Source organism: Bos grunniens, chromosome 14, assembly GCF_055505025.1.
Source record: "Bos grunniens cultivar Pamir isolate PY7600 chromosome 14, Bosgru_T2T1.0, whole genome shotgun sequence".
Lineage (NCBI taxonomy): Eukaryota > Metazoa > Chordata > Mammalia > Artiodactyla > Bovidae > Bos > Bos grunniens.
In genome coordinates this window covers 49,056,465-49,077,379 of record NC_141178.1, presented here as the reverse complement: position 1 = coordinate 49,077,379, position 20,915 = coordinate 49,056,465, and the positions used below count along the sequence as shown (strand labels likewise).

General features: G+C 41.6%; 1 protein-coding gene across 5 annotated transcripts in view; it reads left to right on the top strand.

Moving 5' to 3' along the window:
* Positions 1–20,915, top strand: part of SULF1 (sulfatase 1) — a 198,344-nt gene that overhangs the window by 16,877 nt on the left and 160,552 nt on the right. The window contains exon 1 of one of the 5 annotated variants that reach the window (XM_086335451.1): positions 10,191–10,661. The exons of 3 other annotated variants lie outside the window; for them this stretch is intronic. The gene's annotated coding sequence lies outside the window, so the exon portion shown is untranslated. Of the gene's footprint in view, positions 1–10,190; positions 10,662–20,915 lie in introns of those variants that run through there. One more of the 5 variants, XM_086335454.1, reaches the window with a different exon arrangement.

The window sequence follows — 20,915 nt, the reverse complement described above, 5'->3', positions numbered from 1 at the left end:
CAACTCTTCGCATGAGGTGGCCAAAATATTTGAGTTTCAGCTTCAGCATCAGTCCTTCGAAAGAAATCCCAGGGCTGATCTCCTTCAGAATGGACTGGTTGGATCTCCTTGCAGTCCAAGGGACTCTCAGGAGTCTTCTCCAACACCACAGTTCAAAAGCATCAATTCTTCAGCGGTCAGCCTTCTTCACAGTCCAACTCTCACATCCACACATGACCACTGGAAAAACCATAGCCTTGACTAGACAGACTTTGTTGGCAAAGTAATGTCTCTGCTTTTGAATATGCTATCTAGGTTGGTCATAATTTTCCTTCCAAGGAGTAAGCGTCTTTTAATTTCATGGCTGCAATCACCATCTGCAGTGATTTTGGAGCCCAAAAAAATAAAGTCTGACACTGTTTCCACTGTTTCCCCATCTACTTCCCATAACGTGATGGGACCAGATGCCATGATCTTCATTTTCTGAATGCTGAGCTTTAAGCCAACTTTTTCACTCTCCCCTTTCACTTTCATCAAGAGGCTTTTGAGTTCCTCTTCACTTTCTGCCATAAGGGTGGTGTCATCTGCATATCTGAGGTTATTGATATTTCTCCCAGCAATCTGATTAGAATCCAAGTATTCTTATTTTTCCACACTTCCTGTAAATCTGTACTCTATTTCTGTATAAAATGAACAGTAACTTCCACCTAAAATATTTATAAACCACAATTACACTTTTTGCCAATCAGTCATCAGTACCATAGCTCAAGGAAAACTCATAATTATTATTTAGCTATAACATTTGTTTATATATCATATTACCCATTTCAAATCATTTTTATAATCCTATTTTATTTGTTCCTCATAACTTTTTGAATAAAGTAGATAGCACAGGCATTATTGGACCCATTTTATAGATCAAGAAACAGACTGTGAAACTAACTGGCAGTCATATTCTGGAGACAGATACATAAGTCTGAAAACTTCAGAACAGTACTCATGCCAAGGAATCCTCTTGACAGTCCAGTGCCTTTTCATACCCCTAATGACCATATCTAAAACTTCTAGGTCTCATGCTTTATTGACAAAAATAACAGTCAGTTAAAGAACAAAACCGAATGACTGAAAAAGATGCCTATGTTTTACTTACTATTATACATAACAGCTAAGTATATTGAGTACCTATCTGCTATGTGTAAGGAAGTGCTTTATATATATATTATCTAATTTAATTTTTCCACATCTCTATGCCATGTAATTCTCATAGTCCCCATCATACAAACAAGGAAACATGTCTGAGAGTCTAACCTGACTGATGTGCAGAACTATCAGGGCTAAGGCAGGACCTGCGAACCTCCCACCGTTAATTACATTGTCCTATTCCACATTTTCCCTTTTTCCTTTAAGCTCAGTTGATATTTCAGCCAAGTTCTTTTTCATATATTCAATGATCTTAAATTCTGCAATTGAGAGAATTCTTTCCAGGAACAGAGTTTGTATGGAAAAACACATGTTTGAAAAAGCAGGTACCATATCCTATTTGCACTGGCAGCAGTCTCTGGCATATATTAAACATCCAGTAAGTGTTTGCTAAATGTAAAGGATGTTTGGAGTTCTCTCTTAAAAAGCTTTCAAGATGTCATGATCTAAATATTTAAATGGTTGTTGTTGTTTAGTCACTAAGTCATGTCTGACTCTTTTGCAACTCCAGGGACTATATAGCTTGCCAAGTTCCTCTGTCTATGGGATTTCTCAGGCAAGAATACTGGAGAGGGTTGCCATTTCCTTCTCCAGGGGATCTTCCCAACCCAGGGATCGAACCTGTGTCTCCTGCATTGACAGGCGGATTCCTTACCACTAAGCCACCAGGGAAGCCCAAATACTTAAATACAGGATTTATGAATCGGTTCAATTTGCCAAGTCTCAGCTTTGCCGCAAAACACATAGTTTCAAAGCCAGAAAAAAAAATGATAGAGAAGTGAACAAATTTCACTTAAGAATACTTTTTAAGCCAGGTCTTGGAAACCTGAACTGCTCTGTCAATAATCTGACAGTTTTGGACTGTCTGAATAACCTTTTTTGGATAATTTCCTGTTTCTATGACAAAAGTAATGCTCAGTCTCACCGCTGGTGGGAGTCCATGATTTTTCCCTTTGCTACAACCAGTCAGGATAAAAAGTGAACATAGATGACTTACTATGTAAGATGCCCTCGCAGACGCCGGCTGAGCAATGATGCAGAAAAGGATCAGTCAGGGAAGATGTGAAGTCCAGGTAAGTGGCAGGATACAAAGGGTACCCTTTTCCACCTCCTTTCTTCCTACCCACGATTGCAGCCATCCCTTTTGTGGACGGCTCCAAAGTTTCTGATATTCACTTGTATCTGTCTTTCCTCAAACACGAATAGTTAGGTGAGCTAAGAAGACCGCATTCCCCTATATCTTTCCTGCCTTGGTACTATGACCTTTGTCCTACCCCACCCAGAGCACAGACACTTTAAGTGCACAGCTTAACCTGACTGCAATGTTAGTGAATTTCAGGGTAAAAAATGCATTCAGGTAAGTCAATCACATGTCGGTCTCAGGTTTCTCCACTTGGCACCGGTTTATAGCAGCAAAGCAACTCCTTTCAGGCTCTGCCCGTTATCACTTCTCTTGCTGTCCATCACTCTTGCCTTGGGCTCTTGACCTCTGGTTCTTACTAATACACCTGCCAGCCCCAGACATGGGTACTTGTAGATTCTGCAGAATGAGGCTTTTTCCTGTCTCCGGCTCAACACATCCTCCACCAGCATCTCTCAAAGACTGCACGACTGTACGACCCCCACACCTCCGCGTCCATCATCTCCTTCACCTCCGCACCTCTTCATCTCCTCTTCCCACTCTGTGCTTCTGTGCTTTGCCCAGTCCCTGCTCTTTGGCACATGCTTTTGCATTTGCCATTTTTCCCTCTTGTTCAGTCGCCAAGTTGCGTCTGATTCTTTGCAATCCCATGGACTGCACCACGCCAAGCCTCCCTGTCCCTCACCATCTCCTGGACTTTGCCCAAGTTCATATGTTCATTGAATTGGTGATGCCATCCAACCATCTAATCCTCTGATGTCCTGTTCTCTTTCTGCCTTCACTCTTCCTAGCATCAGGGTCCCCTCTACTTTCTCTCTCTCTTTCTCTCTCTCACACACACACATACAGGAAAAAAAAAAAAAATGGAGGGAGCAAACTGGATTTGGTCCCGTTGAATTTCTTGGATCATGTTCCCTGGGTTCTTTTTTTCTATGTCTCTCTAATCCACTATTTTCTAGCAAAAGCTTTCTTTGGATTTCTGACACCAGCCCTAACAGCTTGAATTTATCTGATGCTCTGAATAACTTTGCTCCCGGGGCTGAAGTCGCAACTATAACACTCGGATTATTATTAGTAATTATCAATCATTCTCTTTTTAAAAAGATCCTTACTGTTATCTCTTTGTATCATTTAATGTTGTTGTTTAGTTGGGAAGTCATGTCAGACTCTTTTGCAACCCCATGGACTGTAGCCCACCAGGCTTCTCTCTCCATGGGAATTCCCAGGCAAGAATGCTGGAGTGGGTTACCATTTCCTTCTCCAATATCGTTTAATATTTATATTTAAATACAGAACTGTTGCCAGGGTCACCGCTCAATATGTACTCACTGAAAAAAAGGAATGTTTTTTACTCACGCAGGGCAAATAATACTAAACTAGTGATTAGGACACAAATGCCCTAAAATAGCCAGAAAAAGGAGAAACTGAATGATAACTGAGTACCGACGACATGCTGGACACTGCTATAAACTTAGTTATATCTGTACTAGTCATTCTACTTAGAAGAACTAGACTTTAAAAAAATTACACACCTGTAGAGCTAGGATTTGGACCCAAGTCATTTTGTCTTCAAAAGTCAGTGCTGATTCTCAAAAGAAAGTTCTGCATAAATGCTAAAAGGTAAAACCCCATCATTAATTACATGGAAGGAATTTGCATTTGCCTGCAATTTACAACTTTTCCCCAGACTAATTGCCAATGCTAGTAAAGTGCGTCTTCCCACAATTTACTAGGCTTTTTTTGTAAAAAGCTAAATGAAAGTTTGCTGTCAAGGTGGTGAGGAAGAGAAGACTGAGATTCAAGTAAAAAGTTGCTAACTGGTGTGCAAAACCATGCCCATTAAGAGGGGAACAACTCTTACAGAATACAGACTGGTCTGTACATTGTTTGTTAAGGGCTGGCATAGACTTGTCCCTGTGGGCTCACGCCCAGCTCAGCCGCAAGAGGGCTGAAACAAACCCCCATGGAAAATAATATTGGTTATTATTAGATATAATTATTATTAGGTAAAATCTAGGGCATTGTGATGAACACATGTTCACTGTTTTCTGTGAGGCATTATTACTGTTGTTACAAATTAGCAAGACATAAAGTGCACTTAATGCATTTTCCCTCAATTTACATGCCCTTCCTTCTTAAATCATTTCCAGAAATGCTTAGGAAATGTGAAAGGAGTTTATCAGACAAATGTATAGTCTTTTCCTCCAGCAGAATGTCAGATCACTTCTTGAAAGATCCTCTCCAAATGCTTCAACTCAAACTGATTTTAACAAACTTGACTATACACACCATAATTAGGAAGCCAATTCATTCAGTTCATTTGCATCCGTCTAAATAATTTTTCCTGACAGATGACTTCCGTTCTAAGTACCAAGTACTTTTTAATCCTAGGCAGGTTATTGCTGAGGATAAACGATTTCACATTCTCATAAAGATGCCAGTCATTAAGAATATTAACACGAATTCCTTCCCCTCGGATAGAAAGGAGCTGTCATTTTAGCAATGTTGCTGCATCAGCCTTTCTATTGTCAAACAGAACAAATGATGAGAAAATCAATTTACTCTTTAGAATTAGTCAAGTGAGGAATTCTTTGAAGTGGGGGGTCAGGGTTTTTGTCTGGATTCCGTAATCTGGAAAAGCGGGTACTGTACAGACGTTGGTAAAATGTTGTGAAATTTAATGAGCACTGTTTGCTGCCATAGACCTTCCAGACAGAATCTATCTCTGAAAAAGAATTCCCCACTCTTAAAATAGAGGTTTGATGAGCACCAGATGTGGTTTAAACGAAACCTTGTCCAGCTGAACTCAGAATATATTTTGATCTGTATGAGGCACAGTCTAGAAAGAGGGGCAGTGAATCGATCGACCAGAGCCTGTGTTGAGGGTGGTGGTGGGGCTTGAATATATATTTACTCCATAAAGCTTCTCACATTAAGCAAAATGCAAATGAGCTTTTAACAAACACTTTCTAATAGTTGGAGGATGTCATACTTGCTGCTTATGAGACGATTTGCAGTTTTATTTCATGTCTAAGATGTGCAGAGGATAGCATTTCAATGGGTAGCCACAACCTTTAGGTGGGTCTGTATTCTGGCAATGATTGTACTTCCACATCTCAGTTTCTCCACCCACAAAGGGAAGATTAGCTAGTTCTTCAAGAATGACAAGCATTTAATATTTGGAAAAGACTAAATAATGAAGTGCTTGGATTCTATAGAAATGCCGAGGAGAAAAGATTTATTTCAAGTCAAAATCTAGTACAAACATGACCTTCCTATTGTAAATCTCATGAATAGGGAAAGAAATTACATCGAAGACTGTTTCTTGGGCTGAGAATTTGGAAATACATTAATATTGGGATGCTTCAGATGGTAAAAAAAATAAAATATTAAAAACATCTGCTTATTATAATCTCTTGTCTTTGGAGATGAGAAAAATTCTTTCTGCTACATTGTCCTGAAAGAATGCAGTTAGTAAAGATTTAAATGACAGGAATGAAAGGGTCATCTTTTGATTTCTTTGCCTTTGGGCAGGACTACAGTTAAGCCAGCTCAGGAAAGAGAACAATGCTGTTTCTTGCAAAAATCTCCAGGTGAGAATAATAAAAATTAAAAAGAGCACAAGGGAAAGCCCAGGGACCTTGAAATTAATAAAGGTCAGTTTCAGCTAATTTCAGTTCAAATCCATATCTATTTGCCAGTAGCCTGATGCTTCGCTTAATGAAACTCCAAAGGATGTGATATTTGGCACTAGTTCTATGAGAATTCCATTTAGTATTAACATGAATGTCTGGTCATTGTTCTGTTCACCTCCTCTTCACCCCATGGGGGAGGGAGGGAGTCCTGTCCTAGGGTTCTCAGATGACCAAACACAGGACATCTGACTCAGGACACAGGAGATCAAAAGTAATTTATTAGTCACATATACTAAGAGTCCAGGGGGAAGTGGACACTCTGGGTCACATGGGGCAACACAGAGACTACATTTAGGAACAGAGGGAAAAAGAAGAGCCTATAAGGAGCAGGCTCTGTAGTAACCTGAGAGTGAGAGGCACCCAGGATCCCAGGGAAGGATGTGATTGGCTGGTTTCAATGACTGTGGGCTGGCAGGGAAGTAAACCCAGCAGGATGCAGAGTAGGTAGACTGCTGCTGTCCAGCTGTAGGGGAACTAGCCAGGGAGAGAGTCTTTCCTGAATGGTGGGGAGCATATCAGGTAAAAGTAGGGGAACGCACAGCCTTTTGGGGCCCCATGAGGCTCAAAGATGTCAGGGCAGCATGTGAAATCAGCCCTTCCAAGCCAGTGGTTCATACAAACTATGTCGACATATGGAATGCTTATTTCCCCTGGGCTATACTGACCCCTCTAAGAGAGATGTCTTTGCCATAATTATTGTGTCTCCTGTGAAAAAAGTCACCTTGACTGGATTGATAACCTTAGGGCATAAGAAGTTTTCTAGCAAGAGTGCTCTCAGGCCAAGGCTATATAAGTAGCTCGATGATTCACGCAGTATTCTCTGCTACTCACTTTGATTTGAATGAAAAGAGAAGGCAAGCCCTGCATCATTGAGACAAATTACATATCTATTCCTCACTTGGTTTTCATTTGCCACGAGGTGAATGTTGACCAGTTTCTACTTCCAGCAGAAAAAAAGACAAGCGAACCAAAGTGAAGTTCTCTTACTTTCCCTGAAATTTAACCACTGAGGAGATAATGGACTCAGGGAGACCTGGGGTTCCAGGCAGAGCTTGGACCTCTGAAATTTAATGGGGTGTGTGTGTATGTGTGTGGGTGGGTGTGCTCAGTCGTGTCCAACTCTTTGTGACCCCATGGACTGTAGCCTGCCAGGCTCCTCTGTCCATGGGATTCTCCAGGCAAGGATACTGGAGTGGGTTGCTATTTCCTTCTCCAGGGGATCTTCCCAGCCCAGGGATCAAACCCACATCTCCTGTGTTGGCAGGTGAATTCTTTGCCACTGCACCATGTGGGAAGTTAATGCTGGGCCTGTTTAAAATCTTAGGCAGGGGACTTCCCTGGCAGTTCAGTGTTAAGACTTCACCTTCCAATGCAAGGGCTGGGAGTTTGATCCCTGCTTCAGGAGATAAGAAACAATGTTGTAACAAATTCAATAAAGACTTTTTAAATGGTCCACATCAAAAAAAAAAATAGCAACAAAAAAAAATTCTGGGGCAAGGCATTTAATTTCTCTAGACCTTAAGTTCTGTACCTTTGTAATGAGGAAGTTAAAGTAGATCAAGTGTTCAACTAGATCAATCACTACGTTAGAATGCACATAAAGAACATAAGGCACATTAAAGTGCCTTACACCAGTCAAGACTCATACATGGTAGTGAAAACAAAGGTGACGGCTCTGACTTGAGCAGAACAAAAAGAGGGGAGATCTTGAACTACTGAATTGTAATGAGATCTCAGTCCTTCCTGAAGCCCATACCTCAAGAACTGAAGGCCAAAATACCTCTTTAGAACCTGAATCGGTTTTTTATTGTTCTAAATTAGTGGAGGCGGGAAAGTTCTTCTAATTCACTGAACATTCTGCGTGCCTGGGAGAGCCCGTTGACACCCCCCGCCCCAAGTCTCTAAAATGACACCACTGTACATCCAGCCACCGCAGACGGCACTGACAGCTTACTGCTTTCACCAAAGACTAACAGGGAATGTCACCAAGAACGCTTGAACACTAAGCCACAGAAATTCAACACCCGACAGCTCACATTCTGTACTTCACTCCATATCATAAAACACATCACCAGAGAGCTATTGTGCTCACATTGAGCTGCTGTTGTGATAGTCTGCATTCTTTCCACAGTGGAGGAGTTCTCTCATAAAATGCATCCAAGAAGTCTGTGATTTCTGAAAAATCTCACCTTTCAGGAACTTTCCTGGCCTTCTAGGAAGTCATCTACACTCCGGAGGTCTCCTGATGAGCAATAGCAGGAGCCCAGTAGAGACCAGCATTCCTGGTGCCCTCACAAGCACACGTCCTAAGGAATGTGACAGAAGATCAGACATTCTTCTCCAAATTTTACAAAGCTTTCTATTTTTTAAAATTTATTCTTAATTGGAGGATAATTGCTTAACAATGTTGTGTTGGTTTTTATCATATATCAACATGAATTAGCCATAGATATACATATGTCCAGGCTTCCCAGGTGGCACTAAAGGTAAAGAACCCACCTGCCACTCCAAGAGACATAAGAGACACAGGGTCAATCCCTGAGTCGGGAAGAGCCCCTGGAGGAGGGCATGGCAATCCACTCCAGCATTCTTGCTTCGAGAATCCCATGGACAGAGGAACCTGGTGGGCTATAGTCCATGGGGCTGCACAGAGTCGGACACGACTAAAGAGACTTAGTACAGCATGGCATACATATGTCCCCTCCCTTTTGAACCTCCCTCCCACCCCATTCCACCCCTCTAGGCTGTAGCTAGATCACCAGGCTGAGCTCCCTGCACTATACAGAAACTTCCCTTTAGCTATCTACTTTACACACGGTAATGTAAATATTTCAGTGTTACTCTCTCAATTTGTCCCACCCTCTCCTTCCAGCTGCGTGTGCATAAGCCTATTCTCTATTTCTGACTATTTCTGCCCTGCAGGAACTAACAGGGGAATGTCACCAAGAACCATCTTGGTTCAACAGTACCATTTTTCTAGATTCCATATATATGCGTTAATATATTTTTCTTTTTGTTTTTAATTTATAAAAATTTCCAAACATATCCAAAAGTAAAAGTTACCACAACCGCCCCTGGCCCACTGCACAATTTCAACAGTCCGTCAACGCAGGCTTTAATCTGAACACCTGGAGGTTACCTGGGGCTCCTCCACTCCAAGACTGATGGCCCAGGTGACATTGGGTTGGCTGTCAGCTACATTCAGTCAAAACACTCAATGAAGTGCCTGTCCTGGGCCACCTCCGAGAATCACACCAGATCCCATACTTAGGAAGCCAGATATACGTGAAGAATTACAGCAGAGAAGCCAGGTCAAGGAGAAGAAAAGAAGGGAAATTGGGAGAATTTGGGGGGGAAGATGGGATTTGAACTGTGCTTTGAAGGCAATGGGAGGGCTGACATTCCAGGCTGAGGTGGAGGACAGGCAGGCTGGGGCTGGGCAGGGAAGAACCGGAAAGGCCATCTTTAGAAGATGATTCATAGTCTCAGGAGCTGGAGTAGGTGAGGGGCGTTGGGCTGGGAAGAGAGGAATTAGTGCGGTGACACGTGGAAGGCGTGAATGCCTGGAGGAGGAAGTTCCTCAGAGGTTGGGCAGCAGAGCCAGAACAGGGCAGGAAAAGAATCATCTAAAGAAAACCCGAGGGTAGCAGCATGGGGGAGGGAGGGTAGCGGAGAGGATGAAGTGAAAACTTTCTCAGCTCCAGCTCTGGCCTAAAGAACCCTTTGGCTGGGAGGTTTGGGCTCCCACAAAGAAAAGAACAGAGACCCACGGAGATTTAAAACAGAGGATGGATATATAGGGTAGGACCCTGACCCCTGGAACTCCCTGCAAACTCTCATTAGCAAAATGAGAGACCAGAACGAAAGCGAAGCAGCAGAAGCACCTGGTGAGAGTCTAAGAAACATCCGTGTTTACTAAGCACTCGGTCTCTGGAACGCCTGCTTCTCCAAATACCACATCTTCCTCATCCACTCCATCCCACCACGGGCGGGCGGCTACTGTGTCGGGTGCCTGGGGGCGGGGGCGGGGGGACCGCAGCCTGAGAGCCCTGCCAACCCCCGACCCCCTCCCTCCCTTCCTCCGAGGAGCCTTCCCGCGTGGCCGACCGGCCGGCAGGCCGGCCAGCTGCAGCTCAGTTTGTTTGCCGAGGTTTGCATGCACATATTGAGTTGCCTTTTTTTTTTTTTTTCCAGCCAGTTCAGCAGTGTCCCGAAATTCACCCCCAGTGTAACTTCTGCCTCTGCTCCTCCCCTTCTTGGAACTGCCTTTTGTTTGTCTGGCAGCCTTGGTTCTATGGGGGTGTGTGTGATGATAATAATACGCGGGCTTATATAACCCTCTGCATCTCGCAAGCGCTTCGCAGACTGGCCCTCTTGCCTCCCCCGGCCCGTGTCAGGCCGGGCGACTGGAGCGGCTAATAGGAAACCCCGACCCGAGGCGCGGAGGCCAGGAGGGAGGGCAGAGGGGGTCAGAGGCCGGCCCTTCCCGGCCCCCGGCGCCCCCGGAGGTCAGGGAGATAAGGAACAATGACTCTCGCCCCCGGGAGGAGGAAGGAAGCCCCGCTGCCGCCGCCTTATCTCCGCTCCTGTGCGTTCTCCCAGTTCCCAGAGCTGGTTCTCTAGAGAGGACTTGGAAGGCGGCTTTTGTAAGTATGATGCTCTGCTTTTTCTTTCATAAGGAAAGAACCAAAGTTTGCTCACTGCCCTTGTCCATTTCATCTTATTTATTCCCGAGAATAGATTTCCCCGTGCTCAGATGCTACCCTGATTTTCGGAAATGTGTTTCTGGCCAAAGTCTTCCACCCAAATTGGGTCCCTCTTAAAAATTGTAAGAGGGAAAGAGGTTTCTGTTGCTCATTCATTTATTCACAAAATTGTCCCCCCAAATTTCCCCATGTCCTGGTCCTGGTGGTAGCTGACTGGTCTCCACACACACATCTCACCCTACAAAGGAACCCTGGTTATTCACCTTACTTACTTGTTAGGTATCCAGGAATAATGTTGCAACTTTGGGCTTAAGTTTCTCTGCTTTCAGGCAAATTCAGTTGTGGGAAGTTTCTTTTCACACTATGATAAATCTCATTTTTCAGTGTAGTTTTGAAACTTGTACTGGCGTGTTTAAAACCTTGCAAAACACTGTCACTAGAGTGGACAGGTGAATTCTTACTAAGTTTTTCACTGTACAGCTGAAAGATCTAAATATTACAGAGAATGAGCTTCTCAAGCCCTGGCAAAACCCAAAGCTCTGTTGTTCGACTACGTGTCTGTAAAGGATGCTGAGTTAGTTTTGTTCTCAGGGATGATGCTCAAGGCTTTGGGAAATTGCCTTTCAACAAAAAGTGAATTTAAAACTCTAGAAGAAAGATACAATTTCTGAGCTTTTAGGAAGTATGATTTGCTAATTGAATAAGCCGAGAACACCAAGTTCTATCTTGGGTAGTTGTTCAATTTGCTTTTATGAAACCATGATTATAAGTTGGTGTACTATGAGATATAGAAAATTACTGTCTTTATTCAAGTAAGAAAACTAAGAAATATAAATTGTAGAAAGCAGTTTTAGTGTCATGTGTATGCTAGTCACTTCAGTCGGGTCTGACACTTTGAGACCCTGTGAACTGTAACCCTCCAGGCTCCTCTGTCCATGAGATTCTCCAGGCAAGAATACTGGAGTTGGTTGTCATGCCCTCCAGAGGATCTTCCTGATCAGGGATCGAATCCGTGTCTCTTGCACCTTTTGCATCACAGGCGGATTCTTTACTGCTTAGCCATTGGGGAAGCCCTTTTAGTGTCCTAAGTGCTATGATTAATTCACTGAGCTTGATTACTTTATATAAACAGCTATGAAAACCACATATAATGTGTGTTTATCAGTGTGTGTGTGTATATGTAAAAGAATTAAAGATACTATGTATGTATATGTTTAATTAAATATATATACTCATCTCTTATATTTGTTGTAACTATCCAGTGTTCAGTGTCATTACTTGATAGTATCATGCCCAAGATAGATTAGGTGGAAAGATTTCATATCAAATTTCAGAATGCAGTAGATCTATTTATTCATTATTTATTCAACAAACATGGAAAACATTGTAAAATTCAGTTGTTTTTTTTTAAGAGTCCCTTTAAATGACATTTCCACTTAAAATTCCTTGTGGCTTCCAAGAAATTCTAAGGCATAATTAAATTTGAAAATAAGACTGGATTCTACTTGCTTTCCCCCCTAAATTTAAAAGTGAGCTGTCAACACTAAAATTCTATGCTATAGCTAATTTAGTTACAAAGATCAGCCACATAATCTCAGTGTTCCTCAGAGGCATACTTGACTGTGGTAGGAGGAACACAAACTATGATTTGATCTGGCTGTGAGGCTTGGTTTTGCCATTACATGGTTATGTGACCAGCAGCAAGACCTTTCAGATTTTCAATCTCAAGTTTCACCTCTGTGAAAGGAGACAAATACTATGGGATTGGCCAACCCAATACTTATCCCAAGGAGAGGATTGTTGAAAGGATTAAAAGGAAATAAAACATGTAAAGTATCTAGCACAGTGTCTGAACGCAGAAGTGTTTCAGTCAATTTTAGGGCTTTTCCATTTACACAATTTTTTCATCTTTGATTCAGTGCCTGAGTTTTTTGAGCATCTACTTTGTATTGCCTGCTGTGCTAAACACTAGTCATGCCAAAATGAACAAGAGGAGTCATATCCTGCCCTGAGGGAGCTCCTGCTCTAAGGAAACAAACCAAAAAAAAAAAAGAAAAAACAGAATTTTCTTAACAGTATAACACCTGCAAAAAAACAGAAGTCTTTTATGATTAAGTGACAGAACTGAGGGCAGAGAAATTCTCTCCAATGAAATTCAAAGCAACATTTACAAAGATGATGTTGATTGTATGAGTTTTAAAGGAACAGCTGGTGGTGTGGAAGGGCATTCCATAAAGGAAGGGCCTTGGAGAGCAGAATAAATAAGAAGGCCAAGATGAGGGGGCTGGTGGGGATGGGGAACAGGGGGTGGGGTGGAGACTGGGAACTGGTTTCAGTTGGTGCTGGACTGTTGAATCTTGGGGTCCTGGAGATTTAATCAGGGGTCTAATCATGAATATGGTGGTGTCTCATGCTCAGGTAGGTGTTTGTACTCATCACTCTAGTAAAACTCAAACTCATGCTCATGAGTCTTTTTGGACGAGCTCATGATCCAAAGAAATGCCTTTTGTAGGTTCGCATTAATGTAAAAAGCTTGGGCTGGCACATGTTACCTGTATCACTAAGATATTAGTTGGTTCAATAGACCATTTTGTTTATTTGGTTTTTCTGTTTGTAGCAAACCCAGCTCAATGATGCAAGCATTGTAGCACAAGTTCCTTTCCTCACTGAGATTACTTTTAAGATTACTGGTACTTTTAAGATTACTGTTGAATCAATGGAGAGTCAAGGAAGGACTTTGTTTGGGGCTGAGAAGGCAGAAAGTAGATGTGATTTGTGTTTTAGGAAGATTTTATATAGATCATCTATGCAGTGTGGAATGTAGGCTGGGCAAAGGCTTAGGGAGTGATAGTGCTGTAAACTACAAGATCAGTTGAAAGACTATTGTAAACAAGTGAGAACTGCTAAGGCCTGGGCAGTGTAGGTGGACAATAGGGCACAGAGTGCTGAGATATTTAGAAGGTGGAACATTCTCAACTTGGGGACTGAATGAAGGAATGAAGGAAAAAGGAAACACCTATAATATTAGCTTTAAGCTTGCACAAATGGGTAGCTATAATAGAATACCATAAAACAAGAAGAGGTACAAGTTAATAGAAGGAAATTGAGTTAGCTGGGGCTGCTTATTTAACTTATATGCAGGGTACATCATGAGAAACGCTGGGCTGGATGAAGCACAAGCTGGAATCAAGATTGCCAGAAGAAATATCAATAACCTCAGATATGCAGATGACACCACCCTTATGGCAGAAAGTGAAGAACTAAAGAGCCTTTTAATGAAAATGAAAGAAAGAGGAGAGTGAAAAAGTTGGCTCAAAACTCAACATTCAGAAAACTAAGATCATGGCATCTGGTCCCATCACTTCATGACAAATAGATGGGAAAATAGTAGAAACAGTGATAGACTTTGGGCTCCAAAGTCACTGCAGATGGTGACTGCAGACATGAAATTAAAAGACACTTGCTCCTTGGAAGAAAAACTATGACCAACTGAGATAGCATGTTAGAAAGCAGAGACATTACTTTGCCAACAAAGCTCCATCTAGTCAAAGCTATGGTTTTTCCAGTGGTCATGTATGGATGTGAGAGTTGGACTACGAAGAAAGCTGAGCACCAAAGAATTGATGCTTTTGAACTGTGGTGTTGGAGAAGATTCTTGAGAGTCCCTTGGACTGCAAGGAGATCCAACCAGTCCGTCCTAAAGGAAATTAGTCCTGAAAATTCATTGGAAGGACTGATGCTGAAGCTGAAACTTCAATACGTTGGCGACCTGATTCGAAGAACTGACCCTGATGCTGGGAAAGATTGAAGGCGGGAGGAAAAGGGGACGACAGAGGATGAGATGGTTGGATCATCTCACCGACTCAACGGACATGAGTTTGAGTAAACTCCAGGAGTTGGTGATAGACAGGGAGGCCTGGCGTGCTGCAGTCCGTGGGATCGCAAAGAGTCGGACACGACTGAGCGACTGAAATGAACTGAACTGAACTGAATGTTGTGTTTAGAGGCTAACCTCCAACATTAAGTAATATAAGAAGTCAGTTTTTGTTTAATCTTTTTTATATATAAATGATACTGTTTTTTGTTTCCTTTACAGTGTTGTATTAGTTTCAGGTATACAGGAAAGTATATATGTATATATATACATATACATATATGACTGAATCAATTTTTTTTTATTCTTTTCCATTATAGGGTATTATAAGATATTGACTATAGTTCCCAGTAGGTCCTTGTTGGTTATCTATTATGTGCATAGTAAGGCTGCAGTCCATGGGGTTGCTGAGGGTTGGATACGACTGAGCGACTTCACTTTCACTTTTCACTGTGATGCATTGGAGAAGGAAATGGCAACCCACTCCAGCGTTCTTGCCTGGAGAATCCCAGGGACGGGGGAGCCTGGTGGGCTGCCGTCTATGGGGTCGCACAGAGTCGGACACGACTGAAGTGACTTAGCTGCAGCAGTATATACTTTAGTCTCCAAATCCTAATTTGTCCCTCCCCTACCCCTTGCCCCTTTGGTAACCATAAATTTGTTCTCTATGTTTGTCAGTATGTTTCTGTTTTGTAAATAAGTTCATTTGCATCATTTAAAAAAATTCCACATGATATCACTTATATGTGGAATCTAAAAAAATGATACAAATGATATTGCTTATATGTAAAAGGTAGCTTTTTAAAAAGTATAAAACTGCCAAATTTGTCTTAGAAATTTAGAGACGAAACATAGAGACTGGGTTCTTCCCCTTTATGCCCAGTCCCCCCAAAGAAATGTCAGTCTCTGGGCTCATTGGGGCTCTGAGCTTTCATCTTGTACCTCTGCTGTTGAGTGGGTTGTTTCCCACTCAGTTTCAACAGGAAGGCCATGTCCAGAGTAGTCTTGCCAATAATTTTGTATACCCTCAAAAAGAGAAATCTGTACTTCCTCTAAACCTTCAGAAACAAGCAGAGACTTGGGAAAAGATCTGTAGGCGAGTAGAATACTTATTCATAAAGAGCACATATTCATGAAAAATGTATACTTACTCATCATGAAGTAGCTCTTTCCTTAGCAGGGTGTTTATTTTACTTCCCTGGAATTGAGGACCCACTCAGAGACTAGAGGAAAAGAGGAAACTGTAAGACTAAAGCAAAGAAGGTGATTTCTTACCTGGCGGTGACTTATCCCATAAACATTTCCTCCTTCGGGGTGAGCAGGAAGTTCTTCCCATTGACTTGAATGGTGGATACCTGGAAAGGAGAGGTGTGTCACGTTTGTAAATTTTTTAAAGATAACGAGGGGAAGAATTTTAACATTTAGAGCGAACAGAAAACAATCTGATTAGCAGACAGGAAGCTGTGACTTTTTAAGTCTTTGAGGTCTGATTACTTGATAACCTTAGTTTTCTTATAGCCTTTTACCCTTTCTAATCTTCTATGGCAAAGCCTCTATTGGATTTCCTGAATTTTAGAGCTCTTACCCACACCCGAACACTTCAGAGCAAAGACCGTTTATTACGAAAGGGGCTTGTCCCAGCCTTCATGGCTGGTCTCACAAAGTCAAGTATAGTGTTTCCTCCTGGTAGATAAACTGTATTAACATATTTAAAAGGAGATTTAAGAAACTCTTGTCACCTCCAAATATCGAGTTTTGTCACTCATCAGAAAGATAGTATTTGGTTATTATATGAATTCCATCCGGCTTCTGGGAGCTCACTTCAAATTCCCCAAACTTCAGAGATTATCTTTGGTTTCTGAGATGATGTAACAGGTTTTAAAACAGTTTAAAAAGAAAGTAAGGAAGAAGGAAAGGAACTGTCACTATCTGTTATATAAAATAATCACCAAATATATACTTTAGAATAGGATGAGCTTGCATCATGGGAAAGTTTATTATTTAAAGAAGGAGCAAGATATATTGGGGGGAATTCCCATTAGCATGCTTGAAAGCATGAGGAATATACTGAGCTTCCATAAATGGTGCTGGCCATTCTGCTTTTAGGTTACTCAAGCCATTTAAAGTCTGGCTTCCTAAGCAAAGACTTCGTCTTCACGATCTTTTGGGGTTTGCTGACATAATGATTGAGTCCAGGCTGGGTGCTGCTGGAGCCACTGTGCTCTCCTACGCAGTGTTTGAAGAGGGCTGGGGTGCAGCTGTGCTGGCCCCCAGACACCTGAGTCCAGAATACTGCTGAATTTTGCTTCATTTCTGGGCTCCATGCAAAGCTGGAAGTGCCCCAACTCTCTCTTGGGTTTGGCTTCCTGTTCACATGTTTTCTGGTCTCATGTCATTGTGCATGAAGTAATGGTCCCACATGCGTACACCATCCACAATGGCAAGATTTGTGTGGCTCGGCATAAGCTTCCTAATGAGGACATTTTGGACCTTCCAACAACTCCTTTGGGAAGGCAGTTTGGAACCACTTATTACTTTCCAAGGTGAAGGGAGCAGAGACAGAGTGCATTTCTGCAACAGGACTAAAGCCACTTTTAGGAGACAATTAAAGGACAACAGCTTAAGGAAAAGAAACGTTTCTTTCACACATTTATCTAAATGCATGTACGTGTAGCGTATACAGAAATGCCTTCAATCCACAGTTTTAAAATATTAGTTACTATTTCAGCATTTCACTAACTATGAATGGGGCTAGTGTTTTCCACCGGGGACTGTTATTTGAATGACATTTCTCTGCAGCAAAATCTGATGAGCTTATGAAGTTTGAGAGCCAGGAAATGCAGTTCAGTTTCTGAACAACAGAGAAAGCCCAGACAGCTCCGGTCAGTCATCCACTAGCTCTCCAGCATGGCTTCCTAGGTGCCAAGTTCAGTAGCACACTAATACAGAGAGAGAAGCCAAAGCAAACTTTCAAACCAAAGCTCTTAAACCATCAAGCTTAACTTCCGGACATATTATCAGCAGGTGAAATTCTGGCACACACCACACTTGTTTGTGGATGTTTAATGTCAAATTAGTTGGGCTAAAAGCTATCTTGAGAAAGAAGAATGGAACTGGAGGAATCAACCTACCTGACTTCAGGCTCTACTACAAAGCCACAGTTATCAAGACAGTATGGTACTGGCACAAAGACAGAAATATAGATCAATGGAACAGAATAGAAGGCCCAGAGATAAATCCACGCACATATGGACACCTTATCTTTGACAAAGGAGGCAAGAATATACAATGGATTAAAGACAATCTCTTTAACAAGTGGTGCTGGGAAATCTGGTCAACCACTTGTAAAAGAATGAAACTAGAACACTTTCTAACACCATACACAAAAATAAACTCAAAATGGATTAAAGATCTCAATGTAAGACCAGAAACTATAAAACTCCTAGAGGAGAACATAGGCAAAACACTCTCTGACATATATCACAGCAGGATCCTCTATGACCCACCCCCCAGAATATTGGAAATAAAAGCAAAAATAAACAAATGGGACCTAATTAAACTTAAAAGCTTCTGCACATCAAAGGAAACTATTAGCAAGGTGAAAAGGCAGCCTTCAGAATGGGAGAAAATAATAGCAAATGAAGCAACCGACAAACAACTAATCTCAAAAATATACAAGCAACTCCTACAGCTCAACTCCAGAAAAATAAATGACCCAATCAAAAAATGGGCCAAAGAACTAAATAGACATTTCTCCAAAGAAGACATCCAGATGGCTAACAAACACATGAAAAGATGCTCAACATCACTCATCAGAGAAATGCAAATCAAAACCACTATGAGGTACCATTTCACACCAGTCAGAATGGCTGCGATCCAAAAGTCTACAAGCAATGAATGCTGGAGAGGGTGTGGAAAAAAGGGAACCCTCTTACACTGTTGGTGGGAATGTAAACTAGTACAGCCACTATGGAGAACAGTGTGGAGATTCCTTAAAAAACTGGAAATAGAACTGCCTTATGATCCAGCAATCCCACTGCTGGGCATACACACTGAGGAAACCAGAAGGGAAAGAGACACGTGTACCCCAATGTTCATCGCAGCACTGTTTATAATAGCCAGGACACGGAAGCAACCTAGATGTCCATCAGCAGATGAATGGATAAGAAAGCAGTGGTACATATACACAATGGAGTATTACTCAGCCATTAAAAAGAATACATTTGAATCAGTTCCAATGAGGTGGATGAAACTGGAGCCTATTATACAGAGTGAAGTAAGCCAGAAAGAAAAACACCAATACAATATACTAACGCATATATATGGAATTTAGAAAGATGCTAACAATAACCCTATGTACGAGACAGCAAAAGAGACACTGATGTATAGAACAGTCGTATGGACTCTGTTGCAGAGGGAGAGGGTGGGAAGATTTGGGAGAATGGCATTGAAACATGTATAATATCATGTATGAAACGAGTTGCCAGTCCAGGTTCGATGCACGACACTGGATGCTTGGGGCTAGTGCACTGGGACGACCCAGAGGGATGATATGGGGAGGGAGGAGGGAGGAGGGTTCAGAATGGGGAACACATGTATACGTGTGGTGGATTCATTTTGATATTTGGCAAAACTAATACAATTTGTAAAGTTTAAAAATAAAATAAAATTTAAAAAAGAAAAAAAAAATTAGTTGGGCTACCTGGTGGCTCAAACAATAAAGAATCTATCAGCCTGCAATACACGAGAACCAGGGTCGGTCCCTGGGTTGAGAAGATCACCTGGAGAAGGATATGGCAACCCACTCCGGTAGGTTTTCTCACTTTGCCAGGAGAATTCCATGGAAAGAGGAGCCTGGTGTGCTGCAGTCCATGGGGCCACAGAGAGTCGGACACAACTGACACTTTCACTACTTTTAAGTATCAAATTAATGGGCACATGTGCCAACATTTTTTAGAATTTTAGAGTAGGAAGTGATTTTGGAGGTCTTCCAATCTAACTTGTTATTTTACAAGCAGAGAGATTGAGACTCATATGAGCTCACTTCAAATGCACGCATGTGTACTTCTGAGTCTTAGGTCGAGTCATTGCTTGCAGAAAATATGATAGGTCTGGCTTAAGAAAAAAAAAAGAAAAAAATGACCCAAAGCTGGACCGGTGGTTCCTTTTCCATTCAAGTTTGTGTAGCCCAGCTTTAGGGCTGTGGGCTGCTCTTGTTTTCTTGCTTCAGGAGCGATTCAGGTTCTCAGACTAGATATACTTGACCAACACTTGAATAAACTCCAAACAGACCAAGGGTTGATGTGTGACTCAGATCCTGATGATACAGTGATACTCAATCAGTGCATGGAGTTCTGGGAAGAGATGATTAGAGCTAAAAATGTAGACAAGAGCCCAAGGCACAACCTTCATGCTTCGGAATCTGAAAACCTGACCAGAGAGATGAGACCTTCCCCTGTCTAGACAGCAACAGAGACCCTCTAACTAAACGTTACATTGTGTGGCACAGACTTTAAGTGCTGTAGGAATTCTGGGGAGACAGATAAGTGAAAACTGAAGCTGTCAGCTGATCCTTGAGGCTACAGTCGAACATGACTAAAGTGACTTAGCACGCATGCACGCACACATGCACACATATAACTATAAATCTACAATGATATACTTATGGTATTGAACGTGCAAAATAAATAGCTAATTAAATATAAACAAAACTATAAACCAACAATATTCTGTTGTTGGCATCAAATTATTTGGTTAAAATTAGTCATATTGATTTTATTTGCCAAATGATGCTGTTTTGCTGAAACTAAAGAATAAATTTGTTTTAACCCATGTTCATTAATAATATTGCCAAAAAGGCAAGAGAAATATTTTAATTAAAAATTTCCATTGCACATTTCATACTCTATTTATAGTGAGTTCTTACAAATTAGCACATATAAAGGAAGAAGGGATCCAGGCATTCCATCTGTTGGTGATGAGATTATGGAACTAAAAACTATCATGGCTCAGTCATCCTATCACCTTACACTCTCTTGGCAAATAAAACTTCATTTAGCACAGGAGAAGTGTTTGACTCTCACATGCATACACATATTAAGCAGGTATAAATATCTGCCTCTATTCTTTCTTTAATCACCTATATCTTTGAATGATTGCACTATTTTCCTACATATTATCATTCCAGTGATGACAAAGCAAAGCCTCCATTTATACAATGAATGAAAACTCTAGTCTCACTCCATGAAAATATCTTTGACTGCAAATTATACCTTGGGAAGTTGTGTCTTTCTTAATTGGCTTAGAAAACAATTCAGTGC